The sequence below is a fragment of the Melospiza georgiana genome, chromosome 5 (genome assembly GCF_028018845.1).
Source record: "Melospiza georgiana isolate bMelGeo1 chromosome 5, bMelGeo1.pri, whole genome shotgun sequence".
Taxonomy (NCBI): domain Eukaryota; kingdom Metazoa; phylum Chordata; class Aves; order Passeriformes; family Passerellidae; genus Melospiza; species Melospiza georgiana.
The window spans coordinates 64,004,641-64,012,282 of record NC_080434.1 but is presented as its reverse complement, the minus strand read 5'-3'; the positions used below and the strand labels follow the sequence as shown (position 1 = coordinate 64,012,282).

The following is a 7,642-nucleotide window of genomic DNA, read 5'->3' as shown; positions in this document are numbered from 1 at the left end:
AGCAGAAAATGAACAAAACTCTATTATGGAATCAAAGTAAATAACATCCTAGATATTACTTGCTGTCCCCCCAAAACAAGAAGTTATTGTAGCACAAAATAATACAATTTATTTTAAATAACAGAAGATATAAGTGAAGGAGAAGTGGAATAAAGTTCACTGACCTTTTTCCACAATTTTCATCATTCTTCTGATTTATGGTAAAGATCAATGGTAAACCACATGTGGTTTAGTTACATCCTCTGAAATTGTTTGAATCTGTAGGAGATAAATAAAATAAAATATCAAGCTCAGAACTGTGAAGTGTTCACTTTGTCTAAAGATCATTTCCATATTTAATCAGACTGCAGGGATTATTTTTTAAATGTCATGGATTTTTCAGACTGAAAAGTTTCTTCACGTTAGAATGTCTTCCCTTTTAGAGTGAAAAATCTGTTGTTTTCTATTCTTCAGCTTATCTCCTATAACTTGATTTATTATTCAGCATTAGCTGCCAAAGCAGTACAAGGGCTTTATTTGGAAGGGAGCTGAGTATGGACATGACAAGTTTCCTGTTCCCGTTGTTTTGCCTGAAGAAGTCCTGAAAAGTTCCAATTTCTTCTCTGTGCATTGGCTCTTGAGGCACACGTGGACAGGAAGAAAAGCCCTTGTATCTACTGAGAACATAGAAATGAAACACATTTGAAAAAGCAATCAAACTTCCACTGACAGCATGAGCCCTACAGGTTATTCTAAGTGGGAACTGTTTCATTTCTGAGGAAGTGTTTCTCTTTCCCTCTTTTTCAAATAAGGAAAGGAAATTTTTCCAATAAGTTAATGGAAAATGTCTGGAAGCCAACTGCAATGGTCAATTTCTCAAATGTTGACTTTCAGAAAGTGAGGAAGGGGGTAAATAGCTATTACATTCCTGAGTCCCTACAAATTAATTACAATAAAATCATATAACCTTTGTTTAAGTTATACTCTAAGTAATTTCAATCTGAGCATTAGTGGCTCTGAGAATTAACTATTTATGTGCTGGTTTTCATCCTCTATGCTTTCATAACAAACTTTATGGTTTCCAAAAGTATGTAACAGAAAGAGGGAAGATGAGAGTAACAAGTCATACATGAACAGAAGTGTAATGTTTTTGCCCTCATCAAAAATGGGCCCCTGATGATATTTTAAGCAATGATTTAATTGGTGAAATGAAGCATTTGAAACATAAGAAAATGTTAATTCTAATGAAACGTGCTAACATGAAGATGCTAATGAACATGCAAACAAAACAGTCTAGGAAATTTCATGGTTAGATTCATATTTGCCCTTGTGTTCAAGTGTCTTCAATCTGAAATTTTCCAAGGGTTTCAGCTTTCAAGCTCTTCATTTTCCGTCCAGCTTTAGAAACATCCAAAATTTTGCTGCATCTGGAACCTGCAAAGGTTTTTATTTATTTTTTTCACATAAGAAAAGTTGTCTGCATTAAAACATTTAATGGAATTTATCAACTACTCTAGCCTATAAAACCCAAGTGCATGTTCTTTTATTAGAGAATCATAAATGTTGATACCATTCACCTACAGAATAATATGAAAGCAATAAACTGCAGTTATTCTTTCCCCTTTCAGCTATTTCCAGGAGACCATAATAAACAGAAAAACAGCATTAGTAAGTTCTAATACCCTGCTTTATTTTTTTATTCAAATCAAATTCATCTTAATATAGAAGTATTTTATTTACCATTTTTTTCCCAGATAGATTGAGTGAAGAAAAATTTTTTGAACTAGACCTCTCATGAGTTCCCCAGAATTAGTTTAAGAAATGGGAAGCTGGATAAAAGTGAGGGTTTCTCCCATTCACTGTATTTTTAATATGCAATTCTTCTCAAACTGTCTGAAGAATGATCTATCAAATTGAATAGCTGGTGCACTTTGAACATTTAGCTCCAAAAGATAGATGACATTTTTTTCATTAGTTTAAAATTTATATGCTACAGTATCTGTCACAATAATAATAGAATCTGACAGTGCAGATCATATGGGTATTCCACACAGCAAAGGTAATGTGTTCTTTGGAAGATAAAATGACAATTTGTTCAAATCATAGATTTTTAAATTTTAGACAAACAAGGTAGCTCTCACTCTACGTAAGTCACTCTTTTAGAATAATTTATTTGATGACAATACTATGGCAGGATCCAGACCACCCACATTTTGTCTCTGTGGGAATTTAACAGACTGTAGATGTCCAGGAATATCATCAGGAAAACCTGCTCCACAGTGCTGTTTCCCTCAGAGACACAGAAGCCTCTCTAGGGGCTGCTCTGAGCAGCCCTTGAGTTCCCATCATCTCTAAACATCAGCTTTAGCCTGAACTCCCCCTCTGTCAGCAAAGGAAGGCCCCTGGCTCCTCCATCCTTACCCAGAGGGTCCAGCACGACATGAATGCTAAATACCTTCACCTCCTTCTTAGAAACACGGTGGTGCTCAATGCAAAGCCCAGCAGTCATAACTCTGTTATTTTTTAAAGGCCCCAACATGTTGATGGAAGAAGAGCAAGGTGGTTTTCCTTTGAATAACAAGTAAAAGGAAGGTCAGGCTGCCAGGAACTGTAAGATCTATTATCTCTGCCTGAAGGACCTTAACTGTAACTCCTGTTTCCACTTGCTGCCTCATCAAATTATTATTATTACTATTGCATAGCCAGGAGCACAAAAATCCCTGAGACAGTACTAAAAACAAAAATAAAAGAGTTTTTTTCTCCATTATCTAGAATATAAGACATTTGGCTATTAAATTCTGACAGGCTGATTAGCTCTACTGCTATACCTTAATGCAGCATATTCCCTCTGCAACCTGAGCTGAAATCTGTGTATAACATTTGCATCCATTTTCAAAAGCTGTCTTGTTTGAACACACCCAAACATAATTTCCTCATTTCCTGTACTTCCAAAATTATGTGTTCTCCATCCAACTATGTCTTTAAAAACAAAATGAAACAATAAAATAAATTTATGTTCTTAAAACTGCTAAAGGAGAGAAGAATAAAGGTTTTTGCAGAATAAACTCAAATCTCTGCTCTTGTTTTTTATTTCATAGGACTTACACTGCTTGTGTCAGTATGCACTGTGAGCAGTGACACAAATGTCCAAGGACACACTCTCAGGTAAAGAACCATTTTCCCAGCATGAGCAAAATTAATCACACATCAGTCTAAGACTAATCAATAGTATTTCTGACACAATTTAACTTTTACAAGAGGCACAAACCCAGGAACTTTTGGGAAGGAAACACCACCAGCTGAATCATGCTTGAATTTGCAGAAACCACTGAGATCATCTCTTAAAGCCTGTAAATTCAGAGCAGCCAACACCTTTTCTTTTTGTGCAAGAGCTAAGTGGGTATTTGCAACCATTCTTATTTCTATTTCAACCTTCATAATGAAAGGCCACTATAACAAACTATTTTCATTTCACAATTTTTGCCTCCTATCCAATCTTTTAGAGCAAGGAGCTAAAATTCAAAAACAATAGGACCCCTGAATATCAGAATAGTAATTTCATTCTGATTCTAACCTATTTCTTTATTACAAATTATTTGTATGAAATACAAACCTTCACCTATGTTGGCTCTTCAGTTTCAGACTTATGAAACTAATTACAGATAATGATTCAATACTTTATTAATGTACCATTTGAATATCTGGTATTACATAGATAATATTTTGAATTCTTTTAAAAACCAATTCCACTAAAAGAAAAAACAATTAAAAAGAGGAATAAAATTGCATCTTGGGCCTTTCTCAGGGAATATCTTTGGAAGTTTTCAAGCAAATTGTCTATTAAAGAAAGGACATTATAATGTTTCTAAGAAAAGAGCTTTTTCCTTACATTGGCACTTTATCAGTCAGCAATTGCTGTAGAATACCTGTTAGGGTTTTCACATTCTGTAGTCTCTTATCTAAAATCTCCATGTCTGCAAAGTAATATTTTTCAAATAATTTTAAAATAAAAATCTCACTTGGTTGTTCTTCTTCCTGCTGCATCTGTCACATCTACCCCTGGCTAGATACCTTGAGCTTGGTAAGAACCAGGTGTGACTGTGAAAGGTTCTTCTCTGAAGGTCTGCACCATCTCATCCACAAACAAAATGGTTCCCATGGCAGCCCTTAATGCAAATATATAAGGGCAACTTCTGATTCAACAGTGATTGAAATTAAATAAAACCTTGAATTTCAACAGAGGATTTCTCTAGTTACCTAGGAGTTCTGAAAAACTGTACTATGCTGCATCATAGTCTCTGGTTGCTACTAATTTAATTTGGACTTGTGCTATTTCAAACTTCCAGAAAGAACAATTGCTCTGCTTAAATCAAAATATCTTCCCCAGCTGGACATTTCTCCCTGACATTTTGCTAAATTTATTTCTGATAAATTTGTGGTCATGAGCCAAAAGGTTGATACCACTCTTTTTTTAAAAATGCATATGATTGTCAGGACATAATTTTTACTTCACAGCAGGGTGTTTTATGGATACGAAATAAGCCCCTGCTGTGCTCTAAAATTCACAGGGTGAGAGTCTCAGCTCCTGTAAGCCCAGATGTACTTTTGAAAATGATGGATCTGTACTATCTTAAATTACTTACAGATCTATCCCAACACAACAAAGACAGAGAAATCTTCAAGGAAGCGGTACTTGCCAACTCTGTTTGAAAGACTTTTCCAAATATTTATAAATACCTCTTTTCTTTGCTTTCCAGCTAAGACTGGCATGTGACTTTAATCAATTGGACTTCAGTAAACTTCACACCTCTGTTCTGTAGTGGTCTGTTAAGCTGTTAAGACTTGTGAAGCTTTGTAGGTTTTCAGATAGGCTGTTTTTGCTGACAGCAGCTGTTTCCAGTGTGCAGTAGCTCCATATAAAGGAATAACTCAGGCCTGAGGGATTTAAGCAGACGAGTAGATTTTAATAATGCTGTGCACAGTCTTAAAGAGACTTGAATTGTTTAAATATGAACACGGCTTTGATATTTAGCAAAGGGTCCAAATATTTCCATGGCTAATGTTATACAACACCCTAGAGGAGGTTTTGGTGGTCTAAATTGCCCTCTAGATCCCTAAATCACTTGAATGGGAGAAATGTCCATATTTAGAAAATCTAAACAATCTAGACAATCTAAGCCAAACCTTACTCTATGCAGAAGAAAAGGGAATGGGTGATATCCTGCTCTCATCTGGGCTTAAAACTAAATGAGACAGAGATTCACAGACCAATATTGCTCCATTATTTACAAACCAGTCTTGATGGTAGCAAGAACTCTTTTTTTAAAATTAATTTTTATTTTTTCACTTATTTCGTTGTACCTTTGGGTGTTCCTCCAGGATGTAAACAATGTCTATTCTAGTCCCCCATCAGTTTCAGAGGGGATCTCAAAATATCAACTCAAACACCCCAGGAAAGATGTTCTGTCCACAAAATCATGGCCTATTTGAAAAGCAGTAACTCACATGACAGAGAGCTTTTTCTCAACCTGTGTAGCTGTACCACCAGTTAGAAAGGATTTATAAGGATATCTAAAACAGAAAGGCTACATAAGGATATATAAGCCAAGCAGTCAGCAGATGTGCAAGAGAAAATTGAATACTGCCAGACATTAAGCTGTTCTCAGACAGCAAGGGGGAACATGGTTCTATTGTTCTTTTGGGGATGGCTTATTTATCCTTCTGCAATAAGAATCAATAAATAAAATCACAAGTGGTCCATAACTTGGGATTCCTTGTCCCCCGGGAATATCAAACACTCAGAGTAGAAGGTTTCTAATCTTACAACTCCATTTTATATCCAAAAGATAGGTCTCTGGAGCTCCATTAGCAAACTGATCAGGTCTTGGAGACAAGCTGTAGGGCTGGCTTTATTTACTTTATTTTATTATGGACTAATGTATGTATGGACAAATAGCAATCTTCCCAAAAATGCCAGTGAAATGCTCAGGAAACAGCATGGACTGAGGACTGTTCCTAGCAGAGGGAACTTTCCCAGTATGAATGATGGCAACCGTGTTTTGGAGAGTGATTTGGACAACATTTATTGACCGTATAACCTGTGTCATATAAGTTTTAAAGAGGAAAAGGAGTTCTGTGTCATCACTTTCTATGTCAAAGTGCATAAAGCAAGGTTGTGGAGGTAGTGGTAATGCACACAGTCATCTAATTTTCACATAAATTATCCTTCAATTACATAAGTGTCTCAAAAGTACTTAGCATTGTGTCTCAAAAGCACATTTATGAGCCAACAATTAATAAAACTTCTTCAGTAGGAAAGAGAAGACTTTTATACACCCTGTTATAAAGCGTCTGTGGTTTGAAAGTTTTTATGAATAATGACCTTATTCTCAAAATATTTTAAAACAGTATGCCCATCCAATAAGTTTTCCTAGTAAGCAGATTTTTATACATATTTTACAGATAATAAGTTCAGCTTGAATTTTTCTGCTACTGTTTTGAAAATACGAGTAGTCATGCAGGTCATGATCTCTGGGTTTAATTAGGTGACCATAATAAAAACATTTTATAAAAAGATGTAGATAAATAAAACAAGGTCAAAACATGAGCTCATTTTCCAGAGGAGAAATGTCCTCTGTGTAATTTTTGCTAGCAAGGCACTAAGGTTACAGCAACTTTTACCAAAAGGAGTTACAACAGAAGACTATGATATGGGAACAAGAGATCTTACAAATGTGATGAGCAATTTTAAAGAGAAAAATCTAAATTGCTTGTAAGTTGGCTATCTGGAAATGTTTGCATATGATTTATCTTTTTGTTGCAGCTGGAATCAACTGTGAAGGTAAATTGCTGAAGAAGCAGTTTACTAACCTAGTTTATTCCCATTAGACAACACTGCCTTATAATGAGTAATGGGAAAACAAGTATCATTTTTTATGCATGATGTATCCATTTATGTAGCCTATACAAATCCAAAAATATATATTTTCATCTATGAATACTGTACAGCCAGTTCTGTTTTAATTTTTTTAAAAGCTTCTGTTTAAAATAATTGTAACTGATAATTTTTATAGTAAATCCTTGAAATATGGCCTAAATTTACTAAACCTTACATTAAAATACCCTCTTTAAAAATTAAATTTCCTGCTTTCTTTGTTGGACAAGTCTTAAGCAAACACCTCATAATGCAAAATATTGCAAATTTTTCTATTAAGCTATCAAGTGAAGAAAGGAACAGCAGAAAGCTCAGAATGAACTGTCCCTTGGAACAACTTGGCTTTTGAAATTGTTCAAAATTTTGAGGACTTTCTAAACTAGAAACTGTGCCTCTGCCTTGCTTACCAGCTACATGTGTACTACCCTACCTAAATCTGTCTAATCCTTTTCCTAATATAATTTCCTCTTGACATTCACAATATCCCAGCATAATGAGTTCTACAATTTCAACACTAGAGATAAAAATTGTACAGAAATGTGCAAGACTTGTTAAATAGGAAAACTTTTTTTTTTTCATTTAGAAGTACAAGAGCTGTCCAGAAGCTCTACACAAGGCTTAGTGCACTTTCTGTGATAAAGGACACTATGCCCAGACAAGACCTGGGAAAGGAAAGCAGAACGGAGAGACCAGCAATAAATATTTAGATATAGAGGGTGATCTGGAAAA

General features: G+C 35.1%; 1 long non-coding RNA gene across 1 annotated transcript; it reads right to left on the bottom strand.

Moving 5' to 3' along the window:
* Positions 1-437: 437 nt before the first annotated feature.
* Positions 438-4,903, bottom strand: LOC131083721 (uncharacterized). The gene is made up of 3 exons (XR_009114472.1): positions 4,717-4,903; positions 2,435-2,547; positions 438-1,413 (listed from the first exon to the last, which is right to left on the bottom strand). It is a non-coding gene; the product is annotated as an uncharacterized LOC131083721 (long non-coding RNA).
* Positions 4,904-7,642: the final 2,739 nt, after the last annotated feature.